The sequence below is a fragment of the Hermetia illucens genome, chromosome 6 (genome assembly GCF_905115235.1).
Source record: "Hermetia illucens chromosome 6, iHerIll2.2.curated.20191125, whole genome shotgun sequence".
In the NCBI taxonomy this organism is placed as follows: domain Eukaryota; kingdom Metazoa; phylum Arthropoda; class Insecta; order Diptera; family Stratiomyidae; genus Hermetia; species Hermetia illucens.
Window position 1 is genome coordinate 3,947,432 of NC_051854.1, and position 17,281 is coordinate 3,964,712.

At 40.2% G+C, this 17,281-nt stretch overlaps 1 protein-coding gene across 4 annotated transcripts in view; it reads right to left on the reverse strand.

Moving 5' to 3' along the window:
• The window catches only part of LOC119659285 (E3 SUMO-protein ligase PIAS3), an 89,366-nt gene that overhangs the window by 15,697 nt on the left and 56,388 nt on the right, over positions 1–17,281 (reverse strand). Inside the window, exon 10 of one of the 4 annotated variants that reach the window (XR_005250335.1) lies at positions 8,110–8,234. The exons of the other annotated variants lie outside the window; for them this stretch is intronic. The gene's annotated coding sequence lies outside the window, so the exon portion shown is untranslated. The remainder of the gene's footprint in view (positions 1–8,109; positions 8,235–17,281) is intronic. 4 annotated transcript variants of the gene reach the window in all.

Consider the following 17,281-nt stretch of genomic DNA (forward strand, 5'->3'; position numbering starts at 1 on the left):
CGAAATTGAAATATATCTCGATGCATGCCAACCTCGACCGACTATACTGCCAATTGCCCACCGACGAAGTCGAAAAATTAAATCACGAGTTTTTTAATAAAACTTTTGAAAGGGTTATGGCCGATAAAAACAACGGAAATTTATAGAATCAACTAGAATAAGGTGTCACCATCGATAGGATCCGCTGAAAAGTTATCACGTCCATGTGAAAATTTTCACAGAATCTTATTGGATCTTTAATTAAATCCTGAAACTATATTAGACAAATTAAAAAATACTAATTGAATGAATTTGCAGAATACAACTCACATCTCTTGCAAACCTGCCACTTTTTTGTCGCTTCTTCAAATAAATGCTTTTATTTTGCCTTTTCTTTTTTTGTTTTTTGATAGATTCGGCAAGCACTGCACTATATAACAAAATAGCATCTTCCAAATCAGAATCAGAGTCTGAATCGATAAACATTTTTTGTATTTTGTGGAACACTGCTATTTTCTTTAAAATTGAAAATCTCCACTGTCACTGTCACAAATCTCCACTGTCAATTTTCCACAGCGAAAAAATTTCGTTCGAAAATATTTTTTCGTGCGAAAAACTTAGTACTACGCTTTAATGCCGTTGGACTCTCAAGATGGGTAACAAAGAACTTCAGCTGCAACAGAGAAATTTGATCGGTATGGCAATGCTACACCGTTCGCGTGTTATTTCGTTAGGCTCCCCGTGTTTGGTTTATTTTTCAGGACCGTTGCGGACCCTCGTACCGAAAAGGACACGTGAGTTTTGGTATAATGACATGTCAAGGATTGAAGTGTTTAAAGGAAATTGGGGCAAAAATATGTGACGACCTCGGAGTCTAGTTCTTGAGCTAGAATAGAACGCGTCGGTTATAAATACGCCTCGAATTGTACCAATTGCTCTATAATTAATTGCGCATAATGTTGTATAATTAAGTGTGAAATAAACGCATCCATTAAAGTTATAGAACGGGTTTTTGTCTAGTGCTAGGCAATCCAGTGATACCGATCCACCGGAATAGTGTGTATAATTCAAACGAATGTTGTGAATCATATGTGCGGATTCCAAGTACGGAAGCCTCAGGGTTTCAAGTAAAGGGGGCTTTAGAGGTCCCAGATTTTTACATAAATCGGTCCGGGTATAGAAGTCTCGATATCCAAATGGACATCTACGTAAAGTAAGTACGTAACAATATACTATCGACTCAGACCTGAAGTAGACACTCGATTTTCTCCCGCTAAAAGCGAATCAAATGTTATTTCAAAATGGTTGCTTATACGTTGCAAACTGGCCAATAATCAAGAATCAATTGCTTTTATACATGTATTTGCAACATGAGAACATGATATGGCGCTCATGATGATATCGACATAACTTGTGAAAAAATCACTTGGTAAACAAAAAAGTATACATGCTTATGCTTTGATTTATCCAGTGCAAAACGATCTCATTTTTTTCTTTCACTTCCTTAATAAATAACTTTAGTGCAAAAGGTCCACAGAAATTTTTCAAATAAAAAAAATGTTACAATCAAAACAATAGATCGAAAAAGAGGCGCATTAGGCGCAAGAGAGATAGTGGGCTGTAGACTCCGTGGGACTCCACACATAGAAGTGTACGTGAAACATTAAAGTAAATTATATAAACAAACAACTAATCAACATCTCGGTCAAAGTCTGAATGTTGATGCCGGCAAAAATTATGTATTTGGATTGGTGTAGCGAACTGTTTGAGGCAACTTCTTGGTTAGTATTTGCCCTGAGTAAATACTAACATCAGAAATAGTCGGTTGATCTGGCCTCTATTTCGAGCTTTTAATCAGCCCGAAATTTAGCCGTGGACGTATATTACTTGCCCCTTGAAGGGTGGTGTAGTCCCCAATGTAAAGCACCTTAATTGTAATTATTCATTAATTGTTTTTCTGTCTTTTAGGAAATAAAGTTATCCTATTTTGAAAACTGAAACTTTATTCTTTACCATGGTGTCGAACTCCGAAAGCAGCCCAGAAACGACATGGGTCTTGAAACCCCAAAAAACGAGGATGAAGTTTCCTCCGTTCCGACGCAAATGCACGAGCTAACCGCTGCGCTGAAGAACATGACAAGCCGCTATGAGCGGATCGCCGCTTTTCTCGCTGCCACTAACACGCCCCCACAATTTCGGATCCACGGTGCAACGTGCCCGAGAGCTCCCAATATAAGAACCGGCCATCAAAGGTTTCGGCTCACAATACATCTGAGATAGGGGAAAAATCGATTGTTGATGTGATGTCGCATGTGATTGTCATGGATCATCCTTTTCGATCATGGCACTCGGGTCTGGAGTTTTACGGCTCGACGGTTTAGCTTGCTTTGTGGTCATTCGTTAGGCTTGCGCGAATCCCCTGTAGCTCATTTTTCAGGATGCAGTGCGGACTGACGCACCGAAAAGGACACATAAATTTTTGTAAAATGACACGTCAGGACCTAAGCGTTGTATCGACATCAAGTCGAGAATTAGAGTAAAGAATAAGAATTTATATTTTGCGTAGTGAAATACCAATTTGATGAAAACATGCGCGTGAAGTGTGCGGCAAGTCATTCCTCTCAGTCACGATCAATCGCCTGCCTGCACCCAGAAATGTGCAATACGGGCAAGTTTATGAGGATCAATGAACCGCCTGGTCAATTCGTGCTTGCACCATTGCAAATTTACTAGAAAATAGAATTTAAAATTGTTTTAATTGAAATTCATGGAAGTCGAAGAGATTGGAAAGTTATTAACCTCTTCCGTCGTTACATCACATGCTATGCAAATGGCCTGTTTGGACATCGCGAGATTCTTTTCCGCCATTGCATCAGCATGTTACTTACCAAATGGTATATTTGGCCTCGACATGACTTTCTTCCGTGTCATCAATTCGCAGCGCAACAGCAGGTGTCGATTTGCCGCCAGCAAGAAAATTTATAATAATAAACAAGTGTTATTGTGTTGTGTACAAGAACACTTTCAAACCAATGTGTAAACACGGAAGGGTCAAACATAGGTGACTTAAAGAATAGCATTACTTTTAATTTTGAGTAGTCAAAAAGCCTCTGAACAGAGCTAAAGTATTCTAACCGAGAACACTTTATTTCGCGCGGTAATTTCTTTAACTCGCTTATAGAATTAATTAGTGAAATTGTTAAAAAGAAAAAAATATTAGGTGTACAAATAAGTTTTCGCGGTTTGTCAAAAGATTGCCCCACCAGAAGGTTATGGAGAAATTGTCAGATGTAAAACGTAATATCCCAAGTTTCGTCATCCGGCAACACCATAACCTTAAAGTACTAGTGATTCCGTATCAGCATCACGTAATTTTTTTCGTGCAAAAATGTCAAGTTTTGTGCCGAATAAGCATCATTTGCGGGAACTTTTGATTTACTTCTTTAATTTGAAAAAATCTGCAGCTGAGGCGCATCGATTGCTTCTAGAAGCATATGGTGAAGCTGCTTTAAGTGAGAGAAGTTGTCAGGAATGGTTTCAAAAGTTTAAGAACGGTGAGTTTTACGTGAAGGACAAAGAACGCAGTGGAAGGCCGAAAGTGTACGAAGACATGGAATTAGAAGTACTATTGGAGGAAGATTCGTCCCAAACGCAAAAAGAACTTGCACTTACATTACAAGTGACTCAACAAGCAATTTCACATCGTTTAAAATCGTTAGGAATGATTCAAAAACAAGGAAATTGGGCTCCATATGAACTAAAGCCGAGAGACGTTGAACGCCGATTATGCATGAGTGAAATGCTGCTTGCCAGGAATAAAAAAAAGAGTTTTTTGTATCGTATAGTCACTGGTGACGAAAAATGGATTCACTACGATAATCCAAAGAAGAGAAAGTCATGGGTTAAGCCCGGCGAACCATCAACATCGACAGCTAAGCCGAATATTCATGGAAAAAAACTTATGCTGTATATTTGGTGGGATCAGCTTGGTGTCGTGTATTATGAATTGCTGAAACCAAGCGAAACCATTACTGGAGCTCTCTACCGAACACAATTGATGAGATTGAGTCGGGCACTTAAGGAAAAACGCGCCCATTACTACTCCAGACACGACAAAATTATTCTTTTACACGATAATGCTCGTCCACATGTTGCGGCGCCGGTAAAAACATACTTGGAAACACTCAACTGGGAAGTTTTACCCCACCCGCCGTATTCACCAGACTTAGCCCCTTCCGATTATCACCTGTTCCGGTCGATGGCACATGGTCTGTCTGAGCAGCGCTTCACATCATATGAAGACACCAAAAATTGGGTAGATTTGTGGATAGCGTCAAAAGATGAAGAGTTTTTTCGACGGGGTATCCGAATGTTGCCAGAAAGATGGGGAAAAGTAGTGGCAAATGATGGAAAATACTTTAAATAAAACGTAATGTACTGTTCCTTCACAATAAATTCCTAATTTTTTATAAGAAACCGCGGAAACTTATTTGTACACCTAATAGAATATTGTGTTGTAGTAATAAAAGGTTTGTAGAAGTGGAAACGCGAGTGTTTTTTTTAACTAAATCCAAGTCAATCTACGTAAGGATAATTCCTAACCTTTTAGCCTTTTCTGTTCCAGTAGTTTTTGATTATCCCATCGTTCCGAAGTTAAGTTTCGGCAGCCCGGAACGAGAGCAACCACGGTCCTCTAATTAAAAATCCAGGAGCTGGTGCGCGAGCTTAGCCAACGCCCAAGCAGGGTAGCCCATTGGAAGAGGCCGTTTAGGATATCGCCGAAACAGTAAGAAAAGCTGGGGAAAGTACAATTTGTTGAAAACATACGCGTGAAGTGTGCGGCAAATCATTTTCCTCAATCAAGATCAATCGCCTGGCTGCTCCCAATAATGTCCAATATGGGCAAGTACATGAGGGCCAACGAACGAAATTTAAGAAAAAAGGACCAATTGTTGGATTGTGTTAAAAAATAAGGAAAATTAATTAGTTGAAGTATTAAATAAAGGTGCAGAAAAAGTGTGAGGATCTCTACAATAGGTTAAAAGCTCTATCTTTACCTCAAACATATTCAAACCTACTGATGAGACCTTTTGGACGAGGTCGAAATATATGTATAGTGTAGTGTATCAACATACAATAATCAATAAGTATCGATTTAAGCATCCAAACAGTAGCATGGTGCGCCGAGAATGACAAAAACTAATGAAGAATAAAAAAAGAAAATAAAGTAAAATTTGAGTAAACATTGGAGTCTAGACAATCATTATTAGAGATAGACTCCAAATTTAATTTATTTACGATCTCGTTCGTTCAGAATAACTTTCGTTGTCTCCATCCATCGAACAATCGACCCGCATTCTGCACGACTCCCGCTTCTTGGAAAGTTTCTGCAGATGCGCGCCGCTTGCTGGACACGCTGTTTAAGCATAGTACTAAGTTCGCTTTTTCGCGTGAAATCTCATATAAAAACTGTCAAAAATTTCGCATTTGTGAAATAATTTCGCACTGTGGTACTAAGTTTTTCGCACGAAAAAATTTCGACCAAATTAGCTAAGACACAATTATCCACAGAAATCTACACACAGTTGTCAAATTTCCGTGCGAAAACAATGCACCTACACATTATTTTCGCGCGAAAATATGACAAATAGGCAGATGATAAACTGACTGACCAACAGTCTATAAAATTCTATTGTGTTTGGCTATTGTAAGTGGACGGACCTAATTTATAGAATTTAAAATGAAAAAGTTGAGTGTAGATGAAAAGAAAAAATTTATTAAAATTTTAAAAGAAAATAGTGCCGTGTGGGATTTGTCCGAAGCAGGGCATCGAAAAAGTACGGCATTGGCTGCCGGTTGGGAGAAGATTTCCAAAGAAATGAAAAGACCAGGTAATACAGTTTTATGAAAATGTTGGTGTAGGCATTATATTTGTGCTTTTATTACAGTTGCGGAATGCAAGACCATTTATAGATCTTTTAAAGATTTAGCACGTTATAGGGGAAGGAAAAAACAGTGCCAAAAATCCGGCAGTGAGCTCATTCTAGATGAAAGTGAATCTCCCGAAACTTCGATTGGCAATGAAGAAGAATGTGCAGAATTTTCAGTTTGTTTGGATTTTTTGCAGCCGAATTCGTCCAAAAGAAGGTAATGTAACATTTTAAAATTTGTGTGGACATTTCGTGATCAGATTTTTTACAGGACTTTTTCAACAAGCACAATAGCCACCGAGGAGGATGTTTCGAGCCCTGCATCAAATGGTTCGCAGTACAATTTCGTAAGTTAATAAAACAATGTTTTAGACGGTTCGACTAACTAAACCCGTTTTATTGTTAGAATGCACAGTGTTCTTCATCATCGCAGACATTAAAACCTGCTACCGACTTGACGAAAGTTATTTCCGATATGATAGCAATTAAAAAATCTAAACTCGACGAGCCGAAATTGAAATATATCTCGATGCATGTCAACCTCGACCGACGATACTGCCAATTGCCCACCGACCAAGTCGAAAAAATTTCGTTTGAAAATATTTTTTCGTGCGAAAAACTTAGTACTACGCTTAAACGAAGATCCGGAAGAAGACAGGGGTGCGCAAACCAACTGTACAATTTTTCACCAGGAGTACGAACTTAAAATCTTTTGGGCATAATAAAGAGTGAGAGTGGCAACTTGCATTAGCTCGTATTAGAGTACGAGGCAAAAATTTATTGTGAAAAACTCGTGTAAAGAATGCGAGTGAAATTTGATCATTTTTGTTCTTAATCGTGTTAGGTACTAAAAAAGTAAAATGGAATTCCAGATCATTATCGATACTCAAAAAGAACGGGTTAACAAAGTTGAAGGCTTGAGAGAAATTCTGATGAAACTCGGGCAGAAAAAGAGAACTCGTGACAGGTTCGAGGCTGCATGAAAGGAAATCTAACAAACATATCAGGATTTCCTTACAGACCATAATCTCCTCAGGCAGAGTCCTGCACAAGAATTAGTTTATTTCCAAGATAATAAGCTCTCGGTGATGATAGTTGCCTATGCGAAAGCCAAGGATACTTGTAATGAAGGTGCACGAGGGTATCATCCCGGAAGGGAGTAGCCTCGACTCTGAAGGTGCACTCGGAGGAAAGCCAGGGAGATCGAGAACAATTGAGGAGGATGAAGAAATCGGACCTATTGTTCAAAATGAAACAGATCAGGATGACAGGTCGTCAGCACCAGGGAGAAGATTTCAGGATTATGGAGGAGTTGAGGTAAATACAAGGCCCCATAAGATGTCAGCAAGGACTCAGGAAGGACCATGTCCCGGGTGGCCCGCGAAGGCACAAGTGCGGTTAATCAACCTGGTTGGGATAATGGTTTGGGAAGATATCCAGCAGAAGGATGGCCATCCTGGAATCATGGGTATCGGCCGCGACCATGCCCACCAGTGCCGGACATTTCCACGTTTAACGGAAACCTTAGCTAGATTGAATTATTTTGCAACATCTTCAATTCTGTCTAAGATGGTTCACATATTGAAAGGGCAGAAAGGTTGATGATGCTGCAAAGTAAGCTGTAGGGTGACAATAAACCGGTCGTGAAACATTTAAGTGCATACGGAGAAAATTATGAAAAGGCATGGAGTCCCATCTCCGGGGGGCATAGCAAGCATTTTTATTTGAAATCTTTGCAGCCCACTTGGAGATGCAACCGCAACCAGGTTGCCAACTTGGTTGAGCGTCTGTGGGCAGCTTGAAGAATTACCAATATAGTCGATCACTTCCACTTCCTAACTGCCGTCGGTTTACGTAAAGTATTGGGCGAATCGAATAACAAAAAATCAAATCAATGAAATTTGCGAAGCCAATCCTCTCACGACGTCTCAAGCATTTCACCCAAGCCGTGCATCATTAAGAAATTTCAATGATTAGATGACTATAACCAATTCATTGTAGCATATGAGATTTGTCACTTTGGAGTTTTCATTCCTCTCAGACGATTCTTCGACAATAATTTCAAATTTCATTGCAATCTTTTAATATGATCATCAGAGAATTGAACTCGGCACCGAAATAGAAACTTTTCAAATGTGTTAAAATCCTAGAAATAGTAACAAATTATCTATAGATTCGTTATATTATTATAGGTGCTTACATCATTTATTAATCCACTTTTTCCCACATATATGAGTAGGCAAAAAGGCTTTTAGCTTTTCTTCTCAGTAACCTCCATCCATTCCATTCCGTTGCTATCTTCTTCATCTTTTTTAATGTTAGATTCTTTTAGATAAAATAAATTAGATTTGATCCCGCAATGATATCCACAGAATTGTTTTTGAGAGAGCGTGAAAGAGATAATTTTAAAATAAGTTTATTTAAGATCAATTATTTGGAAGGTTTTAAATTGAGTCAGTGTGGAGTTTCTCTTTAGAAAACGAGGTGAGAATATTGAATATAACAAAAATAAAAGTCCACATAGTCGTCAAAACACAATTGAGAATTTTCAAAAATTTAACTGAGAGCAATTTGTATGAGAGAACGAAACTGAGAGGTTTCAAAAGAAATGATGTTCGTTTTACCATAAATTTCCATTCAGTACCTTTTTGAAAAAGTCCATGCGCAGATTGTTTAAGAGGAGAAAACAAGTATTGTCAACCGCAAGAAGTTAGTAAAGTGGATAGACGCTGAAAACTGCAAATAAAGGTACGACCGCATCTCAAAATATCTTTGAATATTTTACAGCGCCACATGTCGTTTCTATTTAGTTCACTCAATGGATGCGTTTTGTCAGTTTGGTATCCACCTGTTAAAATGTCAAAACATGGAGTTGTTTGCAATTGGCTCCCGGCCTAGTTAAATATGGGCATGACGCGTTGTGGCAGTTGTGCTGAATGTAGTGTCGCAATGCATGACCGTATCTACGGTCATATATTTAATGTATTTGCAGCGGGCCCTCGTGAGCTTCTTTACTTTCCTTTCGAAAATAGGTTCATTTTCTGCTCCGTAGATTCTGGAATTTAAATTCCAAGTGCAAGTAAATTTTATCCTTGAACGCCTTATAACAGATAACTGAGAGTAACATGGATTTAAGGTCGATTTAGTGAGTGAATCGAGTGATTGTGCAGAAGAAATCGTGGAGAAAAGAAACGGAGATGAGGGAACGTGAGAGCAGGTGAGAGGAAGAAGCGGAAACGACGCCAGAGCAACCAAGCAAGGGACTGACGGAAGAACGGCAGGCCGAAGGAACATCCGAGGAGATGTTTAAAGTGACCAGGGAAATCAGGAAAATTTGCCTGAGCAAGCGGTATAACGTCGATAAAACGGCGACCGCTGCAATCTTGGAGCAAGTGGAAAACTTGCAGAAGATATGCGTAGCTATGCTGGAGAAGAACGGTGAGCTGAGGGGATAAACAACTGCAGGTCAAGCAACGAAAGTATTGAGACCACCACTTGGAATTAAACCAGCGGTAGTTAATCAAGCAAGCTGCACCTAGCAAGCCTGAAAAACGGGTACCGACAACTTTTGCGGAGGTGGCTGCCATGAAAGCACCACCGAAAATAAAGGCAATTGAAGTCATAAGTAAGAAAATGAAGGAAGTATTAGCAGTTCGGATAACTGCAGCCGATAGGGAAGTCCATACGAAAAAGGCTCTCCAAAAGGCTATAAACCCTGCTGCACAAGGAATAAAAATTAAAAGCGTGAGGAGCACGCAAAATAATCGGGTTATTGTTGAAGCGGCAACAGAGAAGGACTTAAATGTTGTTCTAACGAGTACCAGTTTGGAGAAGCACGGTTTATCGGCACGGAAAAAAAACTGGTAATTTGCCAAGGATCATCGGAGGAGCGGGACTCGTGTTGCCCACCGTCAGTTTGGATTCCCTAGGGTGAAGGCGCTGAGGATGCCATTTTCGAAGTGAACCGCATTGTGCGGGACATTGATTGAAGACGCCTTTGATCACCTACGGTGGCCAGCGGTGCTGACAGAGTTAGAGGGGCGAGGGTGTGCGCCTGCACTGTATGGGCTCATCTATAGCTACCTCCAAAATCGGAGGGTAGTAATAGAAGAAAATTTTCAGAAGGAAGAGAATGATCTCCAAGGGTTGCCCACAGGGGTCCATACTTGGACCAAGTCTGTGGAACCTGGTGTTTGACATACTAATAAATGGGTTATCCGACATTGCAGTGGAGATTATTCCAACTGCATATGCAGATGAGATCTTCATCCTCATTGAGGGCATTCCCGGTTGAAGGAGAGGTCTTCAACGAGAATTTGTTTGAGGGAAGGAAAGAAAAGGAGAGCTGAGAGATGCCATCTTAAAGAAATGGTAGAGAGAATGGGATAGTAGCGAAAAGGGAAGAATTATAAAATGTTTCTTCCCAGATGTCGCAAAGAGAGTGCAGATGAAATGGCTCCATATTAACCATTATGTGAGTCAATTCCTTGAGGGACACGGGGATTTCAGCAGAAGCAGTGACTGCGGTGAGGAAGAGACTGCACTACACGTGCTATTTGAATGTCCCACGTACGAGCGTAATAGGGCGGAAATTAGATGTAGAAGGGAGCTTGGGAAATGGCCTGCCTCTCCTGAGAAGCTGGTGGAGGAGAAGGTCTTCCTCGCATTTAGTGATTTCTGCAGGAAAGTACTTAAAAGTAAAAAAGCCTCTAGGGTTTTAGACTTTAGTGCGTTGGAAGATGATTTTGATGGAGCTTCAATCTTCGCGGGTGGACCTTCACGGTCAATTTCGCCAACTTTTTAGGTTTCTGGAATAGCTCTGCCCTCTAGGTCGTTGTCGGCCACTTAGGATGATCGTATGATCCTCCTATTCCCCTTAAGATCATTACAAAATGTGGTTTACAGTACATACAGCGGGATTTCTGCAGATTTATGCTAAATGCTGATATGGAAGACCCGAATTTCCTTAAATTAATATTGTGGACTGATGGATCAAAATTTGATAAAGTTAGGATTGCGAATTGCCACAACCCGCACTATTGGGCCCCAAAAGAACAAGGAAATCTCAATAAAAAGAGAGTAAACAGATCAGGACGTAGATTCAGCGTGAATGGGCATCATTTCTAATCATTTGATTGGGCCTTACTTTCTCTCTGACAATTTAAATGGCGAAGACTACGAGAATTTTCTGACTTCGGCGACTTACTATGGATTTCCCACTCAATCTACTTCAAGAGATGTGTGAGTGATTCAGGTATGGAGTAGAGGAACTAGGAATTTGAACTAAAGAGAATCATCATCAGAGTTCTCATAAAAGGCCAATTGCCGAAAAACTGGACATTTCACTAGCTTCAATCAGTAGAGCGAGTGGTAGTCGAGAGTTCTTCTAAACAGAACGAGCAGGGTTTGTTAGTATGAAAACTTGGCTGGGAGAATCCACTTGAGGAAAAAACATCGACTAATTTCTTTTAAGTGTCAAATCTGTTTATGACATGGAAGTGTCCAAGTGATGTCATGAGTTGTTATGTCGATATAATTTTCCTGGCCGATGTCGAAATCTGAATATTCGTATTTATCGCTTTGGCTGCCCTGCTCTGCCTTCCCGCGCTACATGGTTGGCGAATTGAGTTCTGGGAGAAGAAACAGAACGATGGTCGTAGATAGTGTGGTGAGGTGTTTGCTAAGCGTGAGGTCGCGATCCGAATCTTAATTTCGTTACAGGTGTAGTGACATCATTCCAAACGATAGATTTAATTCACTAGTAATACGAAACCTTACCCGACCTCACACAAATAACTTACCCGACCTCACACAAATATTCAAGTTACATAAACAATAACAATCAGTCATTAACTGACCTATATTTCCTCATAAGTCACTAGAGTTCACTTTGTATCTACCGCCGAACAAAATACAAGAAATAAGATCCACTTGAGTCACAACATACCATGCATACATGACCCATATATTATACATAGCTACATGACTATGCATAAGAAATGCATACAGTCATATGACCAGCACGACCCGTATGTTTATAGATTGGTAATTTGAAAGAAAGAGAAAGTTATGACGTCACAATCATATATTGTTATGTACAGACCCAATTGGTCAAGAAATTTGCAAGTAAGTAATTAAAGGAATTTGATTGGTTAGTGCATAGAAAATAAGGAATTAACATATGTTAGAATGTAAGTAAGAATCGTATAAAAAGAACTAGAGCCCCGAGGCTCGATACACTTGGTTATTTGCTTTTCATAAGGATAGATAATTGCTATACAGCGATATCTTTCCTGAGCAATTCCAGTGTCATTTAGACCAACGGCAGACTGCTGCTGATTGTAGCTTCCGCAGATTGTTGCGGAGATAGGAAATCAAAAGAAGGTTTTTATTTTTAATAAAGTTATAATTCTAAAGTAACTTATGTAGCTCTTCTTATTTTAACTATCTGAATAATTTCACGATGTCGACTTCACATCCCTACACGGGGTTTGTTTTTTTTTACTTGCCTACCAAGGCCATTATATCATCTGCCCCCCCATGAAGAGGAGAGAAAGGCGGGGGCCACTCGTCGCGTAGATGTCCGAATCGGCTCAGAGCTGGTTCTTCCCCGTCCATTCTATGTGAGAACCAAAAGCTCCGGTCCACATGTCGCCGAACTGCTAGCATTCAGGTTAGCTACAGGTTTCATATCTTATCTCAGGCAGTCAGTGTTCACGACTGGTGAACCTGTTAGGGGAGTTTGGTTGGTTGACAGCATTAGTGATGCAGCGCTCGCCTCTCAACGCAACATAGTTGGTGCCCAACGTGGGGCCACAGTTGTTGCGTACGTAACTGAGTTTAATGATTATCATGGGAATGTCCATGACTTTCAGAAGTTTGGAAGACATTCCAAACCATCAGTTGATACAAAAATTGAGAAAACGATTCGTGAACAACAGCAATTCACATTGGTGTAATATTGACCAAGAGAATCTGTTGTACGACAACCCTTCTTTAGTCACGCCGCATGACATGAGAAGGATGGACATATCTAAAGAATCCCCGAGCATGGCTAGCACAGAGATATACATCATGCATCTGCCCTTGGACTATCCGATCGTTCTGTGAGAAGAATTCTTCGTGATGATCTTCATTTTCATCCCTATAAGATGGCGATAGTGCAGGAATTTTCAGAACGTGACTTCAATTCTCGGATGAACGCGTGTGAGCTTCTTCTTGATGTCGTTCCCGAGGGTGCTATTGTTTTTTTTTAGCGATGAAGCCCATTTTCATTTGTGTGGGTCGGTTAACAAACAGAACATGCGCTACTGGGCTGACACCAACCCTCGAGAATTGCATCAAAAGCCTTTGCATTCACCCAAAGTCACAGTGTGGTGTGCAATTTCCTCAGTTGGAATTATTGGTCCCTGGTTTTTTGAGGAAAATGAGGTTACAGTGACAGTGAATTCGGACCGGTATGTAAACATGCTACGGAATTTTTTTTTCCCACGGCTAGAAAATTTGGATTTGGGGGACACTTGGTTCCAACAAGACGGTGCAACAGCACACACTTCAAGAGCATCGATGGCTGTTTTGAGGGAACACTTTCCAGAGCGCCTTATCTCAATTAGAGGCGATTTGGAATGGCCGGCATGCTCTCCCGGTCTGTCCCCTTGTGATTTTTTTCTAGATTTTTGAAATCCCGTGTTTATGTGAACCGTCCAAGAACCCTACAAGATTTGAAGACCAACATCCAAGAAGAAATTGCCAACATAACACCTGCTATGCTAACAAGAGTCATGACAAACGCCAGAAATCGGTTTACGCAATGTATGGAGAATGGGGGACGTCACCTAACAATTTTGATCTTCAAAACAATGTAAATAAAAACTTTAGACATGTACCTACATTATAAAAACTAAATATTTTCCGATGCACACAATAGTTTTTATTGAGTTTTGAAAAAAGGAAGTTATGCTGCCGCGCCCTGTACAAGCGCGTATCGACGGAACACTTCAGTAGAGCTGCACTTAGATGTTGATGGACTTGAGCGGCGATCTTTGCCATTTGTCTTTAAATTTTGTTTGACCATGATGTAGTAGACAACATATAAATATTAAAACATACAAAATACATACATACGAATTTGTTGTCCAAATTGTCCATGGCGAAAAGAAAAAGTTTAACACCAAAACAAATTCATGAACGAATGTTAGAAGTGCATGTACAGTAAAAAAGCGAAACTATAACATTTTGAATTCACAATTTCATTTGCCCCAACCTCTTACGCACAGATAGCATCTTTGAAAGAGAATCTAACGTTGATTCCAAATTCGAACTGAGACCTAACTCACAGAATATACATCCCAAGCAATTTAGGGATGTCTTCAGGCTGCATAGGTATACTGGTTTGCAGACTGGATTGTTTGACCTGTGGTGAGCTGAACCACACTCAAATGGCAACTCAGAGTTCCCCCATGACTGTCTCACTGAGAGATCGGTATTCGTCATCCAGCCAAAGGTTTGCCTGAGGTAGTTCCTGGCTGAACCGACGAATACAAGGATGCCCATTTGGAGCGACCAGCCCCTCACTGGCTTTAAAGGGAAAGTCTTGCTCAATCAGGAGCATTCTCATTTCATTTTTCATACTATTCCTCTTCTTCTCAACTTTGTTTCTGATCTGTTAGATCCGTATTCGTCATTCAGCCAAAAGTTTGCCTTGTAGGTAGTTCCTGGCTGACCCGACGAATACAAGGATGCTCACTTGGAGCGACCTGCCCCTCACTGACTTTGGAGTACAAAGTATGTCAGGGAAAGTCTCGTTCCATCACAAGCATGCTCATTTCACACTCTCACACTACTCCTTATCTTCTTTCTTACCTCTGTTTGATCTTGAATTAAGAGGTCGGAGGACATTGAGCTGCCTTAAGTGAAATGTAGCTGCACCTCCATATTGGACGCTCATACTATATCCAAATGAGAGGGGCAGCTGCAGCTCCATATTGGACGCTCATACTATATCCAAATGAGAGGGGCAGCTGCTCCCATACAAGTAGTATCAGCCACCTATATGCACATCTGGTAGTAATATGGGAAACCAGATACGCATTAAAGATTGCTACACCAGCCTTACGGCAGATAGTGATAGCAACAAATGATAGGATGAGCTTGTAGCCAGAACACAACAGAAAAGTGCTTGCTGACGACAAGGACCCGTTACCGTAAAGGATTAGGGACCATGTTAGATAGTAACAGCTGTTGTTTTCGCTTGGAGGTCTCTTCACGAGAACACTGAACAATAGAATGGTTACAGGCGGATAGTCGCGGGTCAAGCTAGCTTGCAATGTAGAATGCAAGTTGTCGCCCACACAAATCGAAAAGTTCTCTTATCGGGTCGCTGGGAGTTGAACGGATAATGCTCAGCTTATTACGAGGATGTTTATGATATGGTGGCTCTTACTTTGTCTGGACTGGGAGTGCGTCCATGTGTCACCATTTGGATGCCGCGTTTCTTTCTGCCGTTGATTGTTTTATGTATTTATGGATTTCTTTTTGTGCATTTGCATCATTTGCTGAGATGTCCAGTGGAGCTCCCTTTGGCTGTTGGTGGTGATGGTGGTGTCGTGTTTTGTGGTTTGTCTTCTTTGACGTAGATGTCCAGTGGTTTGTGTGTGTGTCATTCTTTGGTTAGTGGTCCTTGTGTCTGGGTTTCTGTCAGCTGTCAGATAGTCTAGTTTGTCAGCCGGGGAGTTGTTCTGTCAGCCTTTAGCTTCGCAGTGCTTTGTTATGGTTTTGTTCCCATGTTGGTTCTTTCTTTCTATGGTTCTGTGATCCGACGTCCTTTCTTCCTTGTCGGTTATTTATTGTTGACCGTGTCCGTTTTTGATCGTTTTCCTGTGCTTGCTTATTTCCGTTGGTATCTATTTGCTATTCGTTGGTGGTGATTGTTTTGGTTTATTTGTTCAGGGGAGTTAGTATTGCTGACGTTTGTCTTGACAATTGTTTTCTGGTGCGGTTAGATACATCCCTTCAATTTAAATGGCGCCCCCTGTAAATCGTTGATCAAACAAAGGAGGACTTATTGACTGCCATAACGAAGAAGAGAAAGCCCAGAGGCGGTAGAAAGACTCGTCTCAAAAGAGAGCGAGCAGAACTTCATCGACTACTGAGATTCTCAGTCGGTGAACAAAAAAACTGCTGAAGCAGAAATTGCACGAACTTCGATAAAATGGGCAACCAGTGTTCAATTCAGGAACAAACCATTATGGAAGAATACAAGCAGACTATAACAACAACTGCTGTATTTATAATTATATTAATTTTGTATATGTTCAATAACTACAACAAAAAATATGTTGTGAAAAAATTAAATAGATCGATTGAAGTCTAATCCACTACTTTTACATTCAAATCTTTTGGTTCCATTTTCCATCCCATTCCACAATTGCAAACGTTACACTAATTTAAGTTCGTGGTTACGTGGGGAATCACGTACGATGCCATTGGCAGTACCAATGGTCTGGCGTGAGCCCACCTTTCAGACCGAGGCCTGTTATTTTTATATTAATGCAATATCTGGATTCCCGCAATTTTATTTCCCTTTTTTTGACCAATGTAATATGACGACACAAATAGTGCAAAAAAAGGTAGAATTTCAAAAGAAGGACAGTGGATGGGCTTTATTAAGGTTAACTCATTGTGAATTAAACGCAAATGAACTTGTGGCGCAGCAGGGTTAAGGACATTCGAAATTTATTTCGAATTTTAATAAATTTTCGAAATTTATTTCGAATATTGTTAATGCGAGCGGATAGAGGATGCCGCCAGCGCTCTCCGTGGTTTTTTAGAAATCGCCACGAGGAGAGCCAGCGATGAGAAAATGCCCTTGGTGGGAGACAGAGAGATCGCATGGAAAACCAACCGGTCTCTTCTGCTCCAACCGTCATACAGTGTACACGCAGTGGCATGAAACGGATTTTTAATTAAATTAACTAAAAGTATTTTTTTTAAAAAAAAAAGAAAAATATTTTACTTTTTTATTTCTCTCTGAAAGTGGAAGTTGTTAATGTGTTCGGGAAGCTGAATTCGTCAATCAGTATCAATCAATTTGGATACGATGCGAAAATTAAAAAATTGTTGGTCCATACCACCTGTCGAAGGAGAAATTATAGCCGCCCAAACTGTCTTTCAAAGTCTTTGATATTTATATTTTCTATAGATAAATTCGAGACCAGCAAACGTCTCACTGTTCCAAAATATTTGTGTGCAACAAGTGCCTTCAGTATTTTTATTCAACGGAAAAGCTGAAGAACTATAAAAACGAATGAAGCAGAATTATAACGAAAATAGTGTCCTCAGAGAAATCAACCTTGGAGTAAAGGCATTTCGAG